Genomic DNA, 9,704 nt, shown 5'->3' on the forward strand with positions numbered 1-9,704 from the left:
ATGTAAAATGATTCTAGACCTTCACCATTTCTCTCTCAGCATTAGCAATTCTTTTACTGCATTCATGGTGTCTAGAAATTCCACAACCTTCCAACAAAAAATAAAACAAAGCAAAACAAAAACTCCATGCTTCTTAAAATGCAAAACTCTGATTTACATTCATTTACCAAAAACCCATTAAATATTTCCTTCTATTGAGAGCGGGATTCCTTAAAAAAGCATTCTAGTTCCGTGAGATGCTCCCTAAAGAAAGTATTTTATGCTGAAACAAGTAATATTGCATGCAGGGATATCCAAGACTCAGAAGTTTTGCTAGGGGGAAACAAACAAACAAACAAAAAGCAAAACAAGAGCTGAACCTATCCTTTAAATTTTTTTTTTAAAGATTTTTTATTTATTTATTTGAGAGAGAGAGAGAATAAGAGACAGAGAGCATGAGAGGGAAGAGGGCAGAGGGGGAAGCAGACCCCCCGCCGAGCAGGGAGCCCGATGTGGGACTCGATCCCGGGACTCCAGGATCGTGACCTGAGCCGAAGGCAGTCGCTTAACCAACTGAGCCACCCAGGCGCCCTCCTTTAAATTTTTATTACCAAGCATTACCCACAGTTACATGACCACAGAACCATATTTTTTTTCTTTCTATAATAAGGCTATTGATACCTGTAGAACTAATGTTTCTAGAAAACACACTTTAGTAAGAACACATCTCCTGATCATGCAGAAAACACATGGTCCGCAGCCAAGGATCATACTCCAAAGCACCCTCCATGATGTGAGTTCTTGCTGTGTTCTCAGACTCCTTCTAATGCCAAGTATTTCACACTAAATTCATCATATGGTTGTACAACTCAGCTCCTTTTAGGCACGATAGTCTCACATCTGGGAACTGCCTGGGAACAGTTAGAATATCACCTCATCTAGCACATGTTCCCCAAATGGCCCCTCATTTTCCTGGAACAGTTAATAATTCTATCATCTACACAAGAGCTACACTCAACACAGATTCCTAAGCACTTAGTCCACTGCGACAAAATTACTTGTGTTATGTATGTGTTTGCTGGGTAGTGTGTATATATAATTTTCTCCAATAGATTGTTCTTTGATAATAAGTACCATACCTCATTATCTCTTCCCCTTTGCATAAGGCCTGGGACCTCCTGAATACTCCATGAATATTTGTTAATTTAAGGAATTAATGAGGGAGGATGCACTTGGAATCTGTTGACTGAGATTAAAAGTGAAAATGAAAATACAAATTCTTTTTTCTTTTTTTAAAGATTTTATTTATTTAACAGAGAGAGAAACACAGTGAGAGAGGGAACACAAGTAGGGGGAGTGGGAGAGAGATAAGCAGGCTTCTCACCAAGCAGGGAGCCCGATGCGGGGCTCGATCCCAGGACCCTGGGATCATGACCTGAGTTGAAGGCAGACGCCTAATGACTGAGCCACCCAGGCGCCCCACAAATTCTTTTTTTTTTTAAGATTTTATTTATTTACTTGTCAGAGAGAGAGAAAGAGAGCACAAGCAGGGGGAGTGACAGGCAGAGGGAGAGGGAGAAGCAGGCTCCTTGCTGAGTAGGAAGTCTGATGTGGGACTCAATCCCAGGACCCTGGGATCATGACCTGAGCCGAAGGCAGACGCTTAATGACTGAACCACCCAGGCACCCTGAAAATACGAATTCTTAAAAAACTTCTATCATTTGTTGAGGGTGCATGTGCTCTTGTGTATATGTGAGTGTGTGACCCAGGCTACTCTGCCACTGAAATCATTGATACAGTGACCACATGATTCAATGTGCAAACTGAAATATTTCTGAATAAAATGGTGGGCCCAACATAATGAACTGTATGTCTTATACTAATCATTTATTAACTAACAAATTGGTTTATCGTATTAGTAGACATAAAATATTTCTATTCAAAAAACTATGTTCAAGAGTAAAATCCTTTTTAAAATGTAAAACCAAAATATCTCCTCTTGTTATATAACAACACTCAAAACAAAACAAATAAAAAGGAAGGTTTTTGGATATTGAAAAATAATATCAAAATATTCACTCAGTACATATTCATATAAGTTAATCAATTTTTGCTCATATCTTCTCCAAAACCGTGTCACTGACATACTGAAGAATGTATCCTTGAAAAGAGGTCATCACTTTTATTTTTTTTTCCATCTTACTTGAGAGATCAATTTAATAAAAGAATATGCCATTAAAATGGTGGACAGTTAATAAATGCACTATGATAAATACCAGAGAACAGGGTAAAGAAGAAAGTAGGCAAGAACTATACTTTGGGATAGCTATGTAATGAGAGAGAAAATTAGTTCTTATTTGGTAACAGATACAGTGATTGAGCTGGTTAGCTTGGATTTAGGGGCTTATATTACTTTTAACTCTTGATCTAATTTATGTCTTTACGTTCTAATATATTTTTTTATTTTGTTATTTTTTTACTAACATATAATGTATTATTTGTTTCAGGGGTACAGGTCTGTGATTCATCATTCTTACACATATCACAGCACTTTTAAATTACCTATAAGCGGGCGCCTGGGTGGCTCAGTTGGTTAAGCGACTGCCTTCGGCTCAGGTCATGATCCCGGAGTCCCGGGATCGAGTCCCGCATCGGGCTCCCTGCTCAGCAGGGAGTCTGCTTCTCCCTCTGACCCTCCTCCCTCTCATGCTCTCTCTCATTCTCTCTCTCGCAAATAAATAAAAAATCTTAAAAAAATAAAAAAAATAAAAAAAGGAAAAAAAAATAAATTACCTATAAGCATGTATAGATTTCATTTTATGGATAATTTGATTTTGAATTGTTGATACTTTCAATTGATTCTTCTCTACAGACTAATCTTTAATTGAGAAAATACGTTCACTGAAGGTGCTATAGTAAGCTCAGGGTCGATTCTTTTATGTGCTTCACCTTACAGTACCTTTCTTTGTTAATTATTTTCATGAGATACAATTCAGTAACTAAGCTGTATCTTTTTATCATTCTTTGAAACACTGCACTATATTAAGTCACTGCGAAATTTTAGGCCTTCTCAAATTTGTGCCATTGCAATATACAATATAAATTCATCCAGTAAAAACTGAATTCCATCAAAATTTCTTTACCTTAAGTCAAGATATTCTAAAACACACAGAATTCTAAAACTTAATCCTATCCAACCTTTTATTCTTGTTTAACTTGTTCAGTTTTCTCCTTGTCGTTGCAGGGATATTCTTCAATGTCTTTTTAGTGCAAACCCTACTTTCAAGATGGCTGTTTGTGGAAAGTATAATTTCACTAAAGTTTCCCAACTGATTTTTTTTTTTTTTTGGTAAGAAAATAGAAGACGTGTTTACTAAAAAAAGTTTTATATGATTGCAGGATACATAGGTTGATTTACCAGGTATTTCCTTAAAAGCTCAACATTTCTAAATGACTAATGATGTATAAAGAGAAATCAGGACCATCAGGCTAAAATACATATTTGCTGATAAGTGTTAACTTTGTCTCTAAAGTTACTGTTATTAAACATATTAGTAAATTTTAACAACTATATCTTCTCTTTCTATCGGTAGATTATTGAATATTATTTGGATCCAGTTGTGAATTACATGGGCACAACAGCCTATTTCTGCTTCATACTTTACATAAGTTAATAAGAACATTGCACTTTTTTCATGACACAAGCCACCTTCAAAATTTGTGTGTGTTACCACTATAAAAAGAAATAGTTTCTCTTCATTGTTCAATGTTTAACTTGTATAAACTGAATTTCTTGTAGCTTCCAAATTACTGTGAGATGATTTGCCTTCATTGGAAGGAACTTCCAAAACCTTTAGCTTCATTCCATGATTTGGCTGAAATCACATTATTGGCATTAACTGACTGTCTCTTTAAAGCACCTGATAGCACTGATAGAAAACTGGCATCATTTAACTGTTTGCAAATTGCCTCTGTTAATAAAGCCAAGACATTTACAACTACTATGGCTTCACTTTTTTGTACATGCATAATAATACCTGGAATAGAAAATGAGTGAAATTAATTTAGAAGAACAATCATTTGACATAGTCATGCTTCAGAGCTAACCATTTAATTTGTCATCTTCAGGCATACTCTCCTAAAATAACTAGTGACTTTTGATATACATGCTGATATTTCTTTAGCAGATTTGAATCTTCTGGCTCTTGTGTTGTCAATAATATTACTATGGCTTCCACAGGAGATGGCGAAATTTTGTGCAATTTACAGGCTTATCATCAACTTTCTTAGCAATTGGAAGTTTCTATGTATGAACTTTTGGGCAGTTGCTACTACAGAGACTTATTTTAACAATAAGCATTGGAAACAATAAAATAAACAGTTATAGATTTAAACCATACAATAAATGACAATATCACTGTACCAATAACATTCACAGTACTTTCTATACATTCTGCAGCTAGAATGCTCAGTTATTATTATCCTCCCCTATTTCACAAACACCTAACCAATAATTTTCCATGTTTTACTCAGACTCCTCTCTCACTGGGAGCCTAGCATCTTACTGCTCCATGCAGACTTAGCACACTTCACAGAACTAGCTACTTCACTAATAGACCATGTGGCCAGTGAGAGGATCTTCACCCAATACTTCTTTCATGAACACCTGAAGCCAGAGCAGTTAGCTATCCTTCGCTACTCATATCTCAGAAGACTTTGTGACATCAGTAAGCACCTTGCATGCTGCCCTTCCAAGAAGGAGTTAGCTATGTTGCATTTGGAAAGAATCATGAAAGCAGAGATGGATATTATCTGGCCATCATTCATCTTTAGGCATGTGTTAAAATGAGAATTCAGCTCACTGCATGTGCATGTCACTCCTAAGACAAGACCATGTTAAGAGCTGAAAGTCCAGGTAGAAAGCCACCCACCCATTCTACATTATTTAAATGCATGATTATTAATGATGTTTCATTAAAAGTTAAAAAAAAAAAACAAGAAATACTAAAACAAATGGAATGCCAGGCAAAAGGCAAGCCAGGTCTTTCTTTGGTCATGTGTGATGTGTTCCCCAAAACAAAGAGGGGATATTTAGTCAAATATGTGTTGATGAAAGTGATAGTCTCTATGCATTTTTTTGGAATTGGTAATATTTTCTTTTATACCTCCTAGAAAAAGCCAATCTTATTTTCTAAACTAAGTAGCAATTGCATGGTTCAGAAATGCTGGAAAAATGAAAATGTATTTTTACTCAGCACTTGGTTTGAAGGCCACAAGCAATCAGAAAACCAGCGAAAAATCCGTAATAGCATACTTGTCTCTAAGACAGCAAAGAAAGATGCTGGCCTTTAACTAGCAACTGCCCCTGATAAGTCTCTGAGCCCTAAAGTTGAAGGTCATCCTCCTGACAGTAAAGGAGGCTTTGGAAGACAGACCCAGATTAGGGACATCCCCTTCAGTATTTCTGAGTATTCAAGGCAGCTTCTGCTGGATACTAACCATAATGTGAGATCCCTACCTCTATTTATAAATCACTCAAATAATTAGAATTGTAAACAATTTCCTGTTGTAATTGACCTGATCAAAACTTCCACTCAGTGTTCACCATCTGGAACTAGCAGAATATATAAGCCTCCCCTTAATATGGTCTACCTCCACATATTTAGAAACCTCCCTCAAGTCTTCTCTTCTGGAACTTAAACTGGCATCTAACTTGCTGCCTGAATGTGCACTCATTTATTAAGTACACAGTTACTGAGAATGTGTTTTGCCAATGGCTCTAAGTAAATTTTTCCTAACATAGGGCAATCCTGACCACCCTGCTAACTCCCCCGTGACATTTAGCAATACCTGGAGACATTTTTCTTGTCACAACTCAGGGCAGGGTGCGTGTGCTATAGTCATCTAGTAGATAAAGATCAGAGAAGCTACTAAACATCTTGCAATGTGTAAAACAGATCCCTACCCCCTGAAAATCTGCACTTTCAGTGCAGTTTCAATTTGTCTTACTCTATTTCTTTCTTTTCTCTTCTCTGTTTTCCTTCTTTTTTGATTAGTTGATTTTTCTTCTCATCTAAACTTTGCCACCTATGAATCCTGAAGTCAATTTTGCTACTTGTATTCCTTTAGTATTCCTCGTATTTTTCAAACATTACCTACAAAGAGAAGAGTGTTTATAATAAAAATGTTTATAAAATGTTTCAGCAAGCATCAGGAAAATAAATTATCCAGTTTAAGAAACAGAACATGTGGGGTGCCTGAGTGGCTCAGTCATTAAGCATCTGCCTTCAGCTCAGGTCATGATCCCAGGGTCCTGGGATCAAGCCCCGCACCGGGCTCCCTGCTCAGCGGGAAGCCTGCTTCTCCCTCTCCCACTCCCCCTGCTTGTGTTCCCTCTCTGTCTGTCTCTCTCTCTGTCAAATAAATAAATAAAATCTTTAATTAAAAAAAAGACATAGAACATGTCTAATAATATCTCCTAAGCCCTCCTCCGTCATGTCCCATTCTCTTCCCTAACACAACCACCCTCCTTACTCTTGTGATAAATATTTTCTTTCATTACATTATAGTCTTACCATTTATGTATGAATTTCTAAACAATTAAGTTTACTAATGCCCGTTTTTGAACTTCACATAAATGGAATTATACTATAAGCATTATTTTGCATGTTTTCATTCATTCAATATTTAATGGCATGATTAATCCATGTTGAAACTTGTATATGTTATCTCTTCATTTTCTTTGATGAATAGAATTCCTTTGTATGAATACACTACAATTTATTCATTCTTCTGTTGGTAGACATTTTGTGTTTACAGTTTGGAGCTTTTAAAAATAGTCTCACTATAAAAATTCCTGAATATGTGATCTGATGACAATTTAATGATTTACTCTAGAGTATTTAGTGAGATTTGAAAGTTCTGGTTCAAAGATGTGTACATCTTCAAATATACTAGATGTTGTCAAATGCTACCCAAACACTGGTACCATGCCTGGCACATCCTAATGCATCATCATTAATTTTCTGATCATTTCATGTGTGCTTATAATTTGTATTTTTCAGTTGTTAAGTGTGCTGTTTTATTGCTCAAACCTTCTGTATCTTACCTGTCCTCTTTTGTCTGCTTTTGTCTCAATTTTTGAGGGCGTTGTGTTAAAATTTCCTATTACAAATGCCATCTGTCTCTTCTTATGAGTTTTTGCTTTAGATATTTTAAGACTCTTGCCAGGTACATATACATTTAGAATTGCTGTATCTTATTGGTGGACACCCAGTTTCAGATTATAAAGTGTGTCTCTCTTTATCCGTACTAGTGCTTTTTGGTCTAAAAATTAGTTTTTTATATTTATAGCTACACACCTTTTTTATTACTATTAGTCTATAGGGTGCTTATTTTCATCTCATTTTCACACTTTTTTTAAACCTTTCTGCTTTAGGCATGTCACTTAAAAACAGCATATATATCTCATAAACAGAATGTGTCCAGTCTGACAATCTTTGTCTTTTTTCTTATAGCATTTAATCAATTTACATTTAATTCAATTTGTTGTACTACCTCGCTTTGTACTTTTAAATTTGCACTTTCAGTGAAGTTTCAATTTGTCTTACTCTATTTCTTTCTTTTCTCTTCTCTGTTTTCCTTCTTTTTTGATTAGTTGATTTTTCTTCTCATCTAAACTTTGCCACCTATGAATCCTGAAGTTAATTTTGCTACTCGTATTCCTTTAATAATTACAACAAATTATATCAAAGCATTAAACAAAGCAACACTTGTACTATCTCCCAGAAAGTACCAGGAAATCAAAACACTTCTATTCCATCCATAACCTCTCTGACTTACATATTAGATTGTATCCTTCTAGTCATCTAAATATATTGTATATATATAATACATAATATTATATAATAAATATATAATATATTTAATAAATATTTAATATTTAAATATTCAATAGCATATAATAAATATCATATAATAATATATGTAATATATAATATATTTTTTCCTCTGTGATCTTCCATATAGATAATTTTTCTGACCTTTTTTCCTGGTTTTCTCTCCAGCCACTTCTAATCCGCTGTTCAATTCACTTAGTTCTTCAGTTACTGTATTCTTCATTTCTACAAGTTTTATTCTGTAAGTTTTTAAACCTTCTCTGCCAGTTCTTTGAGTTTCCTGTTTCTGGAACACATTTTCAACTTACTTTTTATTTCTTTAAAAAGAGTAATTATGGCAGTTTTATGATCTATACCTGATAACTCCCCTGTATGAAGCTCTGTAATTCCATGTCCTACCTACTCTGAGGTTTTTGCCAGTTCTCACACACAGTACTTCTGTCTGTTTCATTGTATTTGACATGCTTGATTGTCTTTGTATGGTGTTCGTAATCCTAGCAAGGAATCTTCGGCAATAACTTGAGGCTTAAGATAAACCTGCATTACTTTATAGAGATTTTCTCTTTGCTTTTAGGTACCTAGGAGTCCTGCCATATCTGCTGAAACTTTTAAAATAAATTTATGCTTTTGAGTTTCTGATCAATGTCAGTGTAAGTTTGAAATCAGTGTGAGAGCTGGTTTCTCTTTATTCATTCTCAAGGATTAGCCACTTGAGATACCAGTTTTTGTGTTAGGAGGCTCTACTGTTAAATTCTCCAAATGTGAACATATCCAGCACTTGGACTTCTTGCGGTGGTTAGAAAGAAATGTCAAATTTGGCTAGATGAGTAATTTTTCATCCATGTTGGACTAACTTTTCTAGGTAACCTCTCTCATCAGTTTTGCAATGATAATTTCTTAACAATTTTTTAGATTTGTTATGCTTTTTAGAAGTTTTCAATCCAGCCTGTTAAATTATTATCAGGAATTATTAAATAATAATTACCAAATTATTATTTGATCCAAAATATACCCAACTTTAAACTAAGTGACATTCTAATATAATTTTCTGTTTGTCATGATGGAATAGGTTAGAAAACACTACCACAGATCATGCATTGGTTCATTCTAAAAATATTAGTAAGCATCTTTAATGTGAAAGATCTACCACTGAACAAAGAAGAAGGAGAGAAGATCAGTGGAGAGATGCAAATCCCACTAAAAATGCTAAGAAACCAGTAAATGTAAAAACTTGTACAAAGTGCTAAATGCCATAGAAAAACTCAAACAAATTGCTCTGGAGATCTGTTTATTAAGGAGCAAAATATTTACAGTCAGGATGATCAGAGAAGGTTTCTGGATAAAGAAACAGTTGTAAGACATATAGAATTTGAACTAATATTTTCCATATTAAAAAGAACATGAATTTTGAAGAAAGACTGTTCTATGCTTTAAGCCCAGCTATAACACTCCTACTTACATGAATTTGAATTTGTTAACTGAGACTATGAATATCACTGTAGTCTAGAAATTATAGTATCTACCTAATAGTGAAATAGAGGCAAATAAAATAGTATGGGTTAAGCTTCTAAAGCAATGCCTAAGCTCTTAATAGATAGTTAAAATATTGGAGTTATTGAATTATTTCAGTGTGCAGATGTATATTCCCATATCACGATGAATTATTTTGAGGGGCTTAAAATTAAGTCTTAAGTAAGAAAAAAAAAATGATCAGATTGATGTTATTTAGCACCTACCATGTATTTCTTCTAATAGTAGATATATTCACATTAACGACCTTATAAATAGTTCCTTTCATCATTTTTCTTGTCAAAAATACAAATACA

At 34.6% G+C, this 9,704-nt stretch overlaps 1 protein-coding gene across 3 annotated transcripts in view; it reads right to left on the minus strand.

Moving 5' to 3' along the window:
- Positions 1 to 9,704, minus strand: part of NRG3 (neuregulin 3) — a 923,883-nt gene that overhangs the window by 359,029 nt on the left and 555,150 nt on the right. The gene's annotated exons all lie outside the window — the stretch shown is intronic.

This window comes from Leptonychotes weddellii, chromosome 6 (genome assembly GCF_054177405.1).
Source record: "Leptonychotes weddellii isolate Sample4059 chromosome 6, ASM5417740v2, whole genome shotgun sequence".
NCBI lineage: Eukaryota > Metazoa > Chordata > Mammalia > Carnivora > Phocidae > Leptonychotes > Leptonychotes weddellii.